Source organism: Macaca mulatta, chromosome 3 (assembly GCF_049350105.2).
Source record: "Macaca mulatta isolate MMU2019108-1 chromosome 3, T2T-MMU8v2.0, whole genome shotgun sequence".
NCBI classification, from domain to species: Eukaryota; Metazoa; Chordata; class Mammalia; order Primates; family Cercopithecidae; genus Macaca; species Macaca mulatta.
In genome coordinates, this window is record NC_133408.1 from 132,102,817 (window position 1) to 132,118,887 (window position 16,071).

A 16,071-nucleotide genomic window follows, 5' to 3' on the forward strand; every position below is an offset into this window, starting at 1 on the left:
GGTGATGGGAGTTTGATCTGTAAGCCCCTGACTGGGGCTCCTGCCTTTTTTTCACAGATGCCCTGCCCAGACAAGAGGAATCTAGAGAGGCAGTCTGGCTACCATGGCTTTGCCAAGCTGCGGTAGGCTCCACCTAGTTTGAACTTCCTGGCAGCTTTGTTTACACTGTGAGGGGAAAACCCCTTACTCAAGCCTCAGTAATGGCAGATGCTTCTCTCCCAACCAACCTTGAATGTCCCAGGTTGACTGCAGACTGCTGTGCTGGCAGTGAGAATTTCAAGCCAGTGAGTCTTAGCTTGCTGGGCCCCATGGGGGTGGGATCCACTGAGCTAGACCACTTGGCTCCCTGGCTTCAGCCCCCTTTCCAGGGGAGTGAATGGTTCTTTCTTGCTGGTGTTCCAGGTGCCACTGGGATATGAAAAAAAAACTCCTGCAGCTAGCTCGGTGTCTGCCCAAATGGCCGCCCAGTTTTGTGCTGGTAACCCAGGGCCATGTTGGCATAGGCACCCGAGGGAATCTCCTGGTCAGCAGGTTGTGAAGGCTGTGGGAGAAGCATCTGAGCTGGAGTGCACTGTTCCTCATGGCACAGTTCCTCATGGCTTCCCTTGGCTAGAGGAGGGATTTCCCCAACCGCTTGTGCTTCCTGGGTGAGGCAACATTCCACCCTGCTTTGGCTCGCCCTCCTGCTCTGTACCCACTGTCTAACCATTCCCAATGAGATGACCCGGGTACCTCAGTTGGAAATGCAGAAATTACCCACCTTCTGTGTTGATCTTGCTGGGAGCTGCAGACTGGAGTTGTTCCTATTTGGCCATCTTGCCAGCCACCAAGACTGAGGGTGGCTTTCTAAATAGGAGATATATGCCTTTCTGTTTATAAAAGGAAATAAGCCTTCTTCTGAATATTTTGTGGATGCCTCTCTCTAATTTGAATTTCTTTGTAATTTTAAAGTTAGAAAATGATTTCAGAAGGAAAAGAGTCACTGACTTTTGCAAAAATGTTTTCAAGTTCATCTTTGACAAAGGATTCCTCAAATTAGCACCTTTCTCATCAAAGAATAATAGTTAAAAAAAAGTCATAGAAATCATTTCTGGCAATTTAGTCTTGTTTTTGTACAGGGGCATTAAGTTCATAATTGTTGGTTTCAGTAGAGGAGTTAATGGAAGACAAACACTTTTTTTTAGAGGAAAATCTTTTTTATGATATAATAAAACAAGGCCAAACAAACAAAAAGCTCAACAAGCACAGAGCTCCACAGGTAAAACATGCAGACAGATGCAGCTGCCTCGACTGGCTCAGGTTCTAAGAGTGGGGCATTAGGACACCTCGCCCTCCATAATAGCAAGTGGTTTCATTTAAAAAGATCCCCAGATGAAAGCTGGAGGATTCTGAGGAAGGATGAGATGAAATAACAAGTCCTATGACCTGAACCAACTCTGTACAGCACCTTAAATTATGGAGACCTCATCTTCTGGTCCCAATCTTCCAGGTCTGACCCTTCAGTGTCCAAATAACAACCAACGCCTGCCTGGTGGGCAGCAACATGGAGTGTTAGTGCACAAGCACGCTGGACGCTGGAGAGCAGACACTGGGCGGTAGTCTTTAGGCTCAGCCTGTCACACATGTGCATTCTCAGAGCTCCCCAGACAACACCCTGCTGCTTTAAGACAAACACGTCTTAGCAGTTCTGGATAATGGATGGAGGGTAATGTAGAGTGTATTTGAAATTGAACATCTAGAAAATGTCAATAAAAGCATTACTGCCTCAACTATTCTCTCAATATATCCTTTTAAATCAAATGTTACATTTCCAAATCAAATTTCACACAATTACAAAATTTGACTCTTGGAAGTGTCTTTAGCAAACATTTCTGGTCTCCTTATTTTGCAAATGAGGAAAAAGTCTCAGAGAAGGGTTTGGCCTACATTCTGCCTCTAATTACTGGCTGCTTTAGTTAATGTCTCTAGAGCAGTGGTTCCTAAATATTAAGCGCATGAGAATCACCTGTAGGGCTCGTTAAAAATGCAGACTGCCAGGCCCCAACCCCAGAGTTTCTGGTTTAGTAGGTTTTGTTTAAGAATGAAGAATTTGCATCCCAGGCAATGCTGATGCTGTAGGTCTGGGGTCCCCGGATTGAGAACTGCTGTCCCAGAAATTGCAAGCATTTAGAAAAAGAAAATGGAAATTAAAGCTTTAGATTTTTTATTGTGTTGGATAGTCTCTTTGGGTTATAAGGACAGAAACTGGTAAGTTAACTTAGTTAATAAAAGCCTGTTGTGAAGCTGTAGAATATTGTATGAACTTAAGATATTTTGGGGGCTATAAGTAGACATTTCCTTTTTTTTTTTTTTTTTTAATATATATATATATGACAGAGTCTCACCATGTTGCCCAGGTTGGTCTTGAACTCCTAGGCTCAAACAGTCTTCTCATCTCAGCCATTGAGATATTTTTAAAAGGCAGAGGATGTGAACACAAAGACAGCACTGGAAAAACAAGTACTGCAGCTCAGCTAGGCTTCAAAATGTACTGTAGTTTAGAGCATAAAGTTTAATCATTCAGAATCCAATGAATGACTTAGTTGACACTTTGCTCCCAGTGGATGAATAAAATGTGTTTGCCATAATGAAATGGAAACTTTGACTACACAGTGAAGCCACCTGGGAAACTTAAACAAACAAATGGAGAAAAACAACCTGAAGCCTAGATTCCACGCCAGTGGTTCTGAAATAATTGATTTGTTGTATGGCCTGGACTTTGGTATTTTTAAAGCTCCCCAGGTGATTTTAATGTGCTTCACCATTAAGGTGACTCATTGCCTCTCTCTCATTCTGTGACATCCCAAAAGAATACAATAATTCTCCAATAACAGAGTCCAATGAAAAAGAAATTCATGAAATGCCTAAAAAGAATCCAAAATAATGATATTAAAGAAGCTCAGTGAGATATGAGCACACAGATAAATAATACAAAGAAATCAGACAAACAAGTCAGAATATAAATAAGAAACTAACCAGAGAGATAGATATATAACAAAAAAGAACCAAACAGAAATCCTGAAACTAAATAATTTAATGAAAGAAATAAAAAATACATTTATTTGATTCAGAAATGTAATCTCTGATTTGAAAGGATATATTAAGAGAATGATTAAGGCAGTAATGCTTTCATTGACATGTTTTAGATGTTCTTAATAAAGAACTTCAAAAATAGACTAGCTCAAACCAGAAAAAATTTCAGAATTTGAAGATGGTTCTTTTGAAATAACCCAGTCCGACAGGAAAAAAAAAAAAAAGAAATAAAAGAGAGGTGAAGGTTGAAAAACTACCTATTGGGTACAATGGTCACTATTTGAGTGATGGGTACACCAGAAGCCTGGTCCCCACCACTATGCAATATATCCATGTAACAAAGGTGCACGTGTATCTCTTGAATCTATAAAAATTTTAAAAATTAAAAAAAGCATGCTTACATTTGCCTTTTGTAGTCGTGTATGTAAAACCACATTATATGAAGAAATATAGACAAACATGTTTTAATAACATTCTCTTTTTAAATACTTTTTAAACTTTTATTTTAGTTTCAGGGGTGCATGTGAAGTTTTGTTATATAGGTAAACTGCATATCACAGCGGTTTGGTGTACAGATAATTACATCACTCAGGTAGTAAGCATAGTACCCGATAGGTATTTTATCTGATCCTCTCCTTCCTCCTTCCCTCTACCCTCAAGTAGGCCCCAGTGTCTATTGTTCCCTCCTAGATAAGTGTGTTCTTATTGTTTAGCTCCCACTTATAAATGAGAACATGTGGCATTTGTTTTTCTGCTCCTGTTTCAGTCTGCTTAGGATAATGGCCTCCAGCTCTATCCATGTTACTGCAAAGGACATGATCTCATTTGATCTCATTCTTTTTTATGACTGCGTAGTATTCCATGGTGTATATATACTGTATTTACTTTATGCAGTATACTGTTGATGGGCATTTAGGTTGATTTTATGTCTTTGCTATTGTGAACAGGGCTGCAATAAACATACACATGCATGTGTCTTTATGGTAGAATAATTTATATTCCTTTGAGTATATACCCAATAATGGGATTTCTGGGTCGAACGGAAATTATGTTTTTAGCTCTTTGAGGAATTGCCACACTGCTTTCCACAATGGCTGAACTAATTTACACTCTCACCAGCAGCCTATAAGCTTTTCATTTTTTTCCACAACATTGTGAGCATCTGTTATTTTTTGACTTCTTATTAATAGTCATTCTGGCTGGCATGAGATGGTTATCTCATTGTGGTTTTGATTTGCATTTGTGTAATGATTAGCAATGTTGAACAATCTTTCATATGCTTGCTGGCCACATGTATGTCTTCTTTTGAAAAGTGTCTGTTCATGTTGTTTACCTACTTTTTAATGGAGTTGGATGTTTTTTGCTTAAAAATCTCTTTAACTTCCTTACAAATTCTGAATATTAACCTTTTATCATATGCCTATGTTGCAAATATTTTCTCCCATTCTGTAGGTTATCTGTTTGTTCTGTCAATAGTTTATTTTGCTGTGCAGAAGCTTTTCCATTTAATGAGCTCCCATTTGTCGATTTCTGTTTTTGTTGCAATTGCTTTTGTTTTCTTCATTATGAAATCTTGGCCAAGTTCTAGGTCCAGAATGGTATTTCCTAGGTTATTGATATGATTTGGCTCTGTTTCTATCCAAATCTCATCTTGAATTGTACTTCCATATTTCCGGGTATTGTGGGAGGTACCTGGTGGGAGATAATTGAATCATGGGGGTGGTTTCTCCCAAACTGTTCCCATGGTAGTGAATAAGTCTCTCGAGATCTAATGGTTTTACAGGGGAAATCCCTTTCACTTGGCTCTCATTCTCTCTCTTGCTGCTGACATGTAAGAAGTGTCTTTTGCCTTCCACCATGATTGTGAGGCCTTCCCAGCCACATGAAACTGTAATCCATTAAAGCTCTTTCTTTTGTAAATTGCCCAGTCTCAGGTATGTCTTTATCAGCAGCATGAAAATGGACTAATACAGTAAATTGGTACCAGGAGTGAGGCACTGCTGAAAAGATACCTGAAAATGTGGAAGTGACTTTGGAACTTGGTAACAGGCCAAGGTTGGAACAGTTTGGAGGACTCAGAAGAAGACAGGAAAATGTGGGAGGGAAAGTTTGGAACTTTCTAGGGACTTGTTGAATGGCTCTGCTCAAAATGCTGATAGTGATATGGACAATAAGATCCAGGCTGAGGAGGTCTCAGGTGGAGATGAGGAACTTGTCGGGAACTGGAGCAAAGGTGACTCTTGTTATGTTTTAGCAAAGAGATTGGCAGCATTTTGCCCCTGCCCTAGAGATTTGTGGAACTTTGAACTTGGGATAGATGATTTAGGCGTATCTGGCAGAAGAAATTTCTAAGCAGCAAAGCATTCAAGAGGTGACTTGGCTACTGTTAAAGGCTTTCAGTTTTAAAAGGGAAATAGAACATAAAAGTTTGGAAAATTCCCAGCCTGAAAATGTGATAGAAAAGAAAATCCCATTTTCTGGGGAGAAATTCAAGCCGGCTGCAGAAATTTGCAAAAGTAACGAGGAGCCTAATGTTAATCCCCAAGACAATGGGAAAAATATCTCCAGGGCATGTCAGAGGTCTTCACAGCAGCCCCTCCTATCACAGGCCCAGAGACCTAGGAGGAAAAGATGGTTTCATGGGCTGAACCCAGGACTCCCTGCTCTGTGCAGCCTAGGGACTTGACACCCCATGTTCCAGCCACTTCGACCATGGCTAAAAGGGACCAAAGTACAGCTCAGCCTGCTGCTTCAGAGGGTGGAAGCCCCAAGCCTTGGCAGCTTTCATGTGGTGTTGAGCCTGTGGGTGCACAGAAGTCAATAATTGAGGTTTGGGAACCTCTGCCTATATTTCAGAGGATGTATGGAAACACCTGAATGCCTAGAGAGAAGTTTGCTGCAAGGCTGGGGCCCTCATGCAGAAGCTCCGCTAGGGCAGTGCAGAAGGGAAATGTGGGGTTGAAGCCCCCACACAGAGTTCCTACTATGGCACCACCTAGTGGAGCTGTGAGAAGAGGGCCACCATCTTCCAGGCCCCAGAATGGTAGGTCCACTGACAGCTTGCACCATTTGCCTGGAAAAGCCACAGACATTCAATGCCAGCTTGTAAAAGCAGCCAAGAGGGGACTCTAACATGCAAAGCCACAGGGTTGGAGCTGCCCAAGACCATGGGAGTCCACTTCTTGCATCAGCATGACCTGGATGTGAGATATGGACTCAAAGGACAACATTTTGGAGCTTTAAGATTTTACTGCCCTGCTGGATTTCAGACTTGCATGGGGCCTGTAACCTCTTTGTTTTGGTCAATTTCTCCCAGTTGGAACAGCTGTATTAACCCAATGTCTGTACCTTCATTGTATCTAGGAAGTAACTAACTTGCTTTTGATTTTACAGACTCATAGATGGAAGGAACATGCTTTGTCTCAGATGAGTCTGTGGACTATGGACTTTGGAGTTAATGCTGAAATGAGTTAAGACTCTAGGAAACTGTTGGGAAGGCATGATTGGTTTTGAAATGTGAGGACATGAGATTTGGGAGGAGTCAGGGGTGGAATGATACGGTTTGGCTCTGTGTCCCCATCCAAATATCAACTTGAATTCCCATAATTCCCACATGTTGTGGGAGGGACTCGGTGGGGGATAATTGAATCAGGGGAATAGTTTATCCCATACTGTTCTCATGGTAGTGAATAACTCTCATGAGATCTAATGGTTTTATAAGGGGACACCCCTTTCACTTGGCTCTCATTCTGTCTCTTGCTGCTGCCATGTAAGAAGTTCCTTTTACCTTCTGCCATAACTTTGAGGCCTCCCAAGCCACATGGAACTGTATGTCTATTTAAGCTCTTTCTTTTGTAAGTTGCCCAGTCTTGGGGATGCCTTTATCAGCAGCATGAAAACGGACTAATACAGTTATCTTCTAGGGTTTTTTTTTTTTTAATGGTTTTAGCTTTTATATTTAAGTCTTAAGTCCATCTTGAGCTGATTTTTGTATTCAGTTTAAGGTAAGGGTCCAATTTCAATTTTCTGCATATGGCTAGCCAGTGATCCCAGCACCATTTGTTGAATGAGGTATCTTTTCCCTATTGCTTGTTTTTGTCAACTTTGTCAAAGATCAGATGATTGTAGGTGTGCGGCATTATTTCTGAGATCTCTATTCTGTTCCATTGGTCTATGTGTCTGTGTTTGTATCAGTACTATGCTGTTTAGGTTACTGTAGCTCTGTAGTATAGTTTGAAGTTGGGTCATGTAACACTTCCTGCTTTTTCCTTTTTATTTAGAATTGCTCTTTTTAGGTTCCATGTAAAATTTAAAATCTTTTTTTCTAATTCTGTGAATAATGTCATTGGTAGTTTAAAAGGAATAGCACTGAATTTGTGAATCACTTTGGGCAGTATGGCTATTTTAACAACGTTAATTCTTCCTAACCATGAGCATGGAATGTTTTTTCATTTGTTTGTGTTGTATCTGGTTTCTTTGAGCAGTGTTTTATAACTATTGTTGTAGAGATCATTCACTTTCCTGGTTAGCTGTATTCTTAGGTTTTTGCTTTTTGTTTTTTGTTTTTCATGGCAGTTGTGAATGGAATTGCAATCCTGATTTGGCTCTCAGCTTGGATGTTGTTTGTATATAGGAATGTTACTGATGTTTGAATGTTGATTTTGCTTCCTAAAACTTTGCTGAAGTTGTTTGTCAGATCAAGGAGCTTTTGGGTAGAGACTGAAATCATCTTTGCAAAATTTTGGCAGTGATATAGTTTGGCTCTGTGTCCCCACCCAAATCTCATGTTGAATTGTAACTCCTACAATTCCCACATGTAATGAGAAAAGCCCGGTGGGAGGTGATTGAATTACGGGGGTGGGTCTTTCCTGCACTGCCCTCATGATAGTGAATGAGTCTCAAAGATCTAATGGTTTTAAAAAAAATAAGTTTGCCTGCAGAAGCTCTCTCTTTGCCTGCCATCATCCATTTAAGATGTGACTTGCTCCTCCTTGTTTTCCACCATGATTGTGAGGCTTCTCCAGCCACATAGAACTGTGTGTTATCCATTAAACTTGTTTCCTTAATAAATTGCCCAGTCTTGGGTATGTCTTTATCAGCAGCATGTAAATGAACTAATTCAGACAGTAAGAGAAATCTGACATGGCTGGCTTCAACTTGCTTATAAATCTCACAGGTTGGCTGTCTTTGCTTATTCCTAGGCGTGGACCAAGATAGCTTTAGTAGAAATTTAGTTTATAGTTTAAATGATAATAGCCCTTCCCCAAAACTAAGCTATTCTTGTATAACAAATGAAAGGCCACCTAGTTAGGGAAGATAAGAGAGGCTTGAATTCTAAATAATTGCCAACCATTATTCCAGAGGTCCATAAGATTTGCAATTTCCCAATTATTCTTGTAGATAATATCACCATTGTATACCTAAAAATTGATCTTTTAAGATGTCTTTTCAGGTTTTTGCATGTCTGACAACTGGACAGTCTCATCTGGACCCGCCAACCAGTCCTGTGGTCCCTACCCACAAACTGACTCAGCACAAGGTGAGAGCTTTGATTCCCTATGATTTCATCTCCAGCCCAACAATCAGCATGCTCCCTACCTTAGCCCCCTGCCCACCAAACTATATTTGAAAAACCCCTAACTTCCTATCCTTTGGAAAGACTGATTCGTGTAATTACTCCATCTCCCATCTGTCATTGGTGGCTTTGCATTTATTAAACTCTTTATTTACTGCAATGTCATAGTCTCATTGTATCAATTTCATTTGTGCAGCCAAAAGGAAGGACTCTGGGTGGTTATAAGACTATGGGGTTTTCTAGCTATAGAATCATGTTGACTGCAAACAGTGGTAGTTTGACTTCCTCTCTTCCTATATGGATGCTTTTTATTTCTTTCTCTTGCCTGATTGCTCTGGCCAAGAATTCCAATACTATGTTGAATGAGAGTGGTGAGACAGGACATTTTTGTCTTGTGCTTGCTGGTTTACAAGGCAAATGCTTTCAGCTTTTGCCCATTCAGTACTATGTTGGCTGTAGTTTTATCACAGATGGTTCTTATTATGAGACATGTTCCTTCAGTGCCTAGTTTTTTGAGGTTTTTTTTTTTAACACAAAGGAATGTTGAGTTTTATCAAAAGCCTTTTCTGCATCGATTGAGATAATCATGTGGTTTTTGTTTTTAGTTCTGTTTATGTGATGAATCACATTTATTGATTTTTGTGTATTAAACCAATTTTGCATTCCAGAAATAAAGCCTACTTGATAGTGTGGATTAGCTTTTTGATGTTCTGATGAATTAGGTTTGCTTGTATTTTGTTGAGGATTTTCGCAACTATATTCACTAAGGATATTGGCCTGAAGTTTTCTTTTCTTGTTGTGTATCCATTAGGTTTTGGAATCAATATGATGCTGGTCTCACAGAAAGAGTTGAGGAGGAGTCCCTCATTCTCAATTTTTAAAATAGTTTCAGTAGGAATGACACCAGCTCTTCTTTATACATCTGTAGAATTTCTTACTTGTTCGGTCTTGACAGGGTGTATGTGTCGAGGAATTTATCCATTTCTTCTAGATTTTCTAGTTTGTGTACATACAGGTGTTCATAATATTTCCTGATGGTTATTTGTATTTCTGTGGGGTAAGTGGTAATATCCCCTTTTTCATTTCTCATGTGTTTATTTGGATTTTTTCTCTTCTTTTTTATTAGTCTAGCTAGCGGTCTATTTTATTATTTTTTTCAAAAAACTCCTGGATTTATTGATCTTTTGAATTTTAAAATAAATTGTTAATTTCCTTCAGTTTAGCTCTAATTTTGGTTATCTCTTGTCTTCTGCTAGCTTTGGGGTTGATTTGCTCTTGCTTCCCTAGTTCGTCTACTTGTGATGTTAGGTTGTTAATATGAGATCTTTTTTGACTTTCTGATGTGGACATTTAGTGCTATAAACTTCCTTCTTAACATTGCCTTAATACTCTTAAACAGTGTCCCAGAGATTTTGGTATGTTGTATCTTTGTTCTCATTAGTTTCAATTTTTTAAATTTCCACCTTAACTTTATTGTTCACCCAAAAGTCACTCAAGAGCAGACAGTTTAATTCCCATGTTATTGTATGGTTTTCAGTGATTTTCCTAGTATTAATTTCCATTTTTATTGTGTTTTGCCCCGAGAGTGTAGTTGGTATAATTTTTTATTTGTTTGTTTGTTTTTGAGATGGAGTCTCGCTCTGTCACCCAGGCTGGAGTGCAGTGGTGTGATCTCGGCTCACTGCAAGCTCTGCCTCCTGGATTCACGCCATTCTCCTGCCTCAGCCTCCCAAGTGGCTGGGACTACAGGTGCCCACCACCACGCCTGGCCAATTTTTTATATTTTTAGTAGAGACGGGGTTTCACCATGTTAGCCAGGATGGTCTTGATCTCCTGACCTTGTGATCCGCCCACCTCGGCCTCCCAAAGTGCTGGGATTACAGGCGTGAGCCACCATGCCTGGCCAATTTTGATTTTTTTTGACTTTGCCAAGTATTGCTTTATGTCCTGTTGTGTGGCCAATTCTGGAGTATGTTCCATGTGGCAATGAGAAGAATGTATGTTCTGTTGTTTTGGGGTGGAAAATTCTGTAGATATCTATTAAGTCCATTTGTTCAAGTGTTGAGTACAGGTCCTGAATATCTTTGTTAATTTTCTCCCTCAATGATCTGTCTAATATGGTCAGTGGGGTGTCGAAGTCTCGCACTATTACTGTGTGGAAATTTAAGTCTCTTTGTAGGTCTCTAAGAACTTGCTTTAAGAATCTGTGTGCTCCTGTGTTGGGTGTGTATATATTTGGGATAGTCTGGTCTTCTTATTGAGTTGAATGTTTTACTATTATATAATGAATGCCTTTCTTTTATGTTTTAATCTTTGTTGGTTTAAAGTCTGTTTTGTCTGAAATTAGGATTGCAACCCATACTTTTTTCTGTTTTCTGTCATTGCATGTGAAATGGGTTTCTCTCTCTCTTTTTTTTTTTTTTTTTTTTTTTTTTTTGAGACAGAACCCCACTCTGTTGCCCAGGTTGGAGTGCAGTGGCATGATCTCTGCTCACTGCAGCCTCCATCTCCAACTCCAAGGTTCAAGGAATTCTCCCACCTTAGCCTCCTGAGTATCTGGGATTACAGGTGTGTGCCACCACTCCCGGCTGATTTTTGTATTTTTAGTAGAGATGGAATCTTGCCATGTTGGCCAGGCTGGTCTCAAACTCCCAACCTCAGGTGATCCACATGCCTTGGACTCCCAAAGTGCTGGGATTACAGATGTGAGCCACCACACCTGGCCCCCAAGATGGGTCTCTGGAAGACTGTGTAACACTAGGTCTTGCTTCTTTATCCAGCTTGCCACTCTGTGATTTTTAATTGGGGCATTTAACCCATTTACATTCAAGGTTAATATTAATCTGTGCAAGTTTGATTCTGTCATCATGTTGTTAGCTAGTTATTATGCATATCAGCTAGTGTGGTTGCTTTGATCAGCTAGTGTCACTGGTCTGTGTATTTAAGTGTGTTTTTGTAGCAGCTGGTAATGGTATTTCCTATTTAGTGCTCCTTTCAGGAGCACTTGTAGGGCAGATCTGGTGGTAATGAGTTTCTCAGCGTTTGCTTGTCTGATAAGGATTGTATTTCTCCTTCACTTATGAAACTTAGTTTGGCCAGATATAAAATTCTTGGCTTAAGACTCTTTTTTTCCCCTTAAAAACGTTGAACGTAGGCCCCCAATCTCTTTTGGCTTGTAGAGTTTCTGCTGAAAGGTCTACTTTTAGCCTGACAGGATTCCATTTGTAGATGATCTGCCCTTTTTCTCTAGCTTCCATTAACATTTTTTCTTTTATTTCAACCTTGGAGAATCTGATGAGTATGTTTCTTGGGGATGGTCTTCTTGCATAGCATCTTTCAGGGGTTCTCTGCATTTCCTGAATTTGAATGTTGACCTCTCTAGTGAAGTTTGGAAAGTTCTCATGGATTATATCTTGAAATATGTTTCCTAAGTTGCTTAGTTTCTCCCCTTCTCTTTCTGGAACACCAGTGAGTCATGGATTTTGTCTCTACATAATACCATATTTCTCAGGGGTTTTGTTCATTCCTTTGTTTTCAATTTTTTAAAAAAAATTTGTCCGACTCTCTTATTTCAGAAAGCCAGTCTTTAAACTCTGAGATTCTTTCCTCAGCTTTGTCCATTCTGCTGTTAATACTTGGCAATTACATGATGAAATTTTTGTAGCATGTTTTTCATCTCTATCAGGTTAGTTATGCTCTTTTTCACACTGGCTATTTTGTCTGTCAGCTCCTGTGTCATTTTATTATTATTCTTAGATTCCTTGAACTGAGTTTTGACATTCTCCTGAATTTTGATAATCTTCGTTGCTATCCAAATGAATTATATTTCTGACATTTCAGTCATCTCAGCCTGGTTAAGAACCCTTGCTGGAGAATTAGTGCAGTAATTTGGAGGAATGAGAGCATGCAGTCATTTGGAGGTATGAGGGCAATCTCCTACATGTGCCTTTTGAGTTGCCAGAGTTCTTCTGCTGGTTCCTTCTCATCTGTGTAGGTTGATGTTCCTTCTATTTTGAAGTTGCCATCTTTGGATGGATTTCTTTTTCTTCTTTCTTCTTTGATGTCCTTGGGGGTTAGATTATGGTATAGGGTAGGCTTGGTTGATTGGTTTTGACTCTAGTCTGCTCTTGGGTCTTGGAGGAGTCCCATCCAATTACTGTCCCATCTGTGCCAACATTTCTTCTTTTGAGTGTTCTGGTCTATGGGGCTCCATCAGGCAGGGGCCACAGTTGGCATACAAGATGTATCATTGCCAGATTGGCCTTAATCTGCTGTCTGTGTGCTTCCTGGAGAAACACAGGGTTGCACCTGCCCACAGAGTTCTGGAAAAAGTGGGACTGCTGGGTTGGAAGCTCTCACAGGTGTGGCCCATCTGACTGTGGGAGGTAGGGGTGGGTGGAATTGCCTACCCTGCAATCAAAGGGTATCCAGGGCAAAAGGGAGACTGTGCTTCTCTGCAATTTCAGGCAGAAGTAGGACTGCTGGGCCAGAAATTCTAGCAGGCATGGCTCACCTGGCTACCAGCAGTGGCAGTGGGTACAAACACCTGTCCTGCCACCTATATGCTTCGTGGGACAACAGGAGGCTGCATCTGCCACCTGAATTCCCATAGAAGTGAGACCACTGAATCAGAAGCTCTAGCAGGTGTTCCCTGCCTGGCTATCAGTGGCAGAGGTGTGGGGTCACGTGCCCTGCTGTCCAGGTGTTTACTGGGACAACAGGAAGCTGTGTCCTTTAGCCAAGCTCACACTGAAGTGGGGCCATTGAGCCAAAAACTCCATCAGGTGTGCCCTCCTGGCTACCAGTGGCAGGGGTGGGTGGGGTCACATGCTCTGCCATACACATGCTTCCCAGGACAACAAGCTGCTCCCTCTAGTTGAGCTCACACAGAAGTGGGGCTGCTGGGCTGAATGTTCTAGAAGGGATTGCCTGCCTAGGTGTCAATGGTGGTATAGATGGGGCCACGTGCTCTGCCATCTGGGTATTTCCTGTGACAATTGGCAACTGCACCCTCCAGTTGAGTTCACACAGAAACAAAGCCACTGGACCAGAATCTCTAGCAAGAGTTGTCTGCCTGGCTATCAATAGTGTGGTTGGGTGGATTCATGTACCCTGCCGTGTAGTTGTTTCCTGGGAGAGCAGGAAGCTGTGCCCTCTGCCAGAGTTCACCCAGAAGTGGCCTACTGAGCCAGAAGCTCTAGCAAGCATCAACTACCTGGTTATCAATAACAGAGGTGGGTAGGATCACATGCCCAGCTATCCAGGTGCTTCCCAGGACAGCAGGAAGCTGTGCCCTCTGGCTGGGTTCACACAAAAGTAGGGGTATTATCTGTTTTCACATTCCTGATAAAGACATACTCAAGACTGGGAAGAAAAAGAGGTTTAATTGGACTTAAAATTCCACAAGACTGGGGAGACATCAGAATCATAGTGGGAGGCGAAAGGCACTTCTTACATGGTGATGGCAAGAGAAAATGAGGAAGAAGCAGAAGCAGAAACCCCTAATAAACCCACAAGATCTCATGAGACTTATTCACTATCATGAGAATAGCATGAGAAACACTGATTCCAATGATTCAATTACCTCCCCCTGGGTCCCTCCCACAACATGTGGAAATTATGGCAGATAGACTTCAAGTTGAGATATGGGTGGGGAAACAGCCAAACCATATAATTCTGCTCCTGGCCCCTCCAAATTTCATGTAATCACATTTCAAAACCAATCATGCCTTCCCAACAGTCTCCCAAAGTCTTAACTCATTTCAGCATTAACCCAAAAGTCCACAGTTCATGGTCTCATCTGAGACAAAGCGAGTCCCTTTTGCCTATGAACCTGTAAAATCAAAAGCGAACTAGTTACTTCCTAATATGATGGGGGTAGAGTTATTGGGTAAATACAGCCATTCCAATGGAAGAAATTGGCCAAAACAAAGGGGTTACAGGGCCCATGCAAGTCCGAAATCCAGTAGGTCCATCAAATTTTAAATCTCAAAAGTGGGCAGGGCCTGGTGGCTCACTCCTGTAATCCCAGTATTTTGGGAGACTGAGGTGGGCAGATCACCTGAGGTCAGGAGTTCAAGACCAACTTGGCCAACATGATGAAACCCTATCTCTCAAAAATACAAAGATTAGCTGGGCATGATGATGGTGGGTGCCTATAATCCCAGCTATTCAAGAGGCTGAGGTCGGAGATTCACTTGAACACAGGAGGCAGATGTTGCAGTGAGCCGATATTGCACCACTGCACTTCAGCCTGGGTTACAGAGGGAGACACAGTATTAAAAAAAAAAAAGAAAGAAAAATCTGTTTTTTTGGGGGGCTGGCAAAATGGCTAAATAGGAACAGTTCAGGTTTGCAGCTTGCAGTGAGATCAGTACAGAAGGTGGGTGATTTCTGCATTTCCAACTGAGCTACCCTGCTCATCTCACTGGTTAGACAGTGGGTGCAGCCCATGGAGGGTGAGCCAAAGCAGGGTGGGGTGTCACCTCACCTGGGGAGCAAAAAGGGTCAGAGATCTCCATCCTTTAGCCAAGGGAAGCCGTGAGGGACTGTGCCATGAGGAATGGTGCACTCCAGCCCAGATACTATGCTGTTCCTATGGTCTTCACAACCCACACACCAGGAAATTCCCTCCAGTGCCTACACCACAAGGGCCCTGGATTTCAAGCACAAAACTGGGCAGCTGTTTGGGCAGACACCGAGCTAGCTGCAGGATTTTTTTTCATACCCCAGTGGCACCTGGAAAGCCAGCAAGACAGAACCATTCACTCCCCTGGAAAGGGGGCTGGAGCCAGGGAGCCAAGTGGTCTAGCTCAGCAGATCCCACCCGCATGGATCCCAGCAAGCTAAGACCCACTGGCTTGAAATTATTCCTGCCAGCACAGCAGTCTGAAGTCAACCTGGGATGCTCAAGCTTGATGAGGGTAGGGACATCTGCCATTACTGAGGCTTGAGTAGGCAGTTTTCCCCTCACAGTATAAACAATGCCACTGGGAAGTTTGAACTGGGTGGAGCCCACTGCAGGTCCGAGCCACTGAAGCCAGACTGCCTCTCTAGATTACTCCTCTCTGGGCAGGGCATCTCTGAAAGAAAGGCAGCAGCCCCAGTCTGGAGCTTATAGACCAAACTCCTATCTCCCATGGACAGAGAACCTAGGGGAAGGGGTGGCTGTGGGTACAGCTTCAGCAGACTTAAACACTCCTGTCTGCCAGCACTGAAAAGAGCAGCAGATCCCCCAGCACAGCACTCGAGCTCTGCTAAGGGACAGATTGCCTCCTCAAGTGGATCCCTGACCCCTGTGCCTCCTGACTGGGACACCTCCCAGCAGGGATCAACAGACACCTCATAGAGAAGAGCTCTGGCTGGCACCTGGCAGGTGCCCCTCTGGGATTAAGCTTCCAGAAACAGGAACAGGCAGCAATCTC

General features: G+C 42.0%; 1 long non-coding RNA gene across 1 annotated transcript in view; it reads left to right on the forward strand.

The window, feature by feature from the left end:
• Window positions 1-8,507: 8,507 nt before the first annotated feature.
• The window catches only part of LOC144339899 (uncharacterized), a 45,694-nt gene continuing 38,130 nt past the window's right edge, over window positions 8,508-16,071 (forward strand). The window contains exon 1 of the long non-coding RNA XR_013415475.1: window positions 8,508-8,611. This is a non-coding gene — a long non-coding RNA (uncharacterized LOC144339899). The remainder of the gene's footprint in view (window positions 8,612-16,071) is intronic.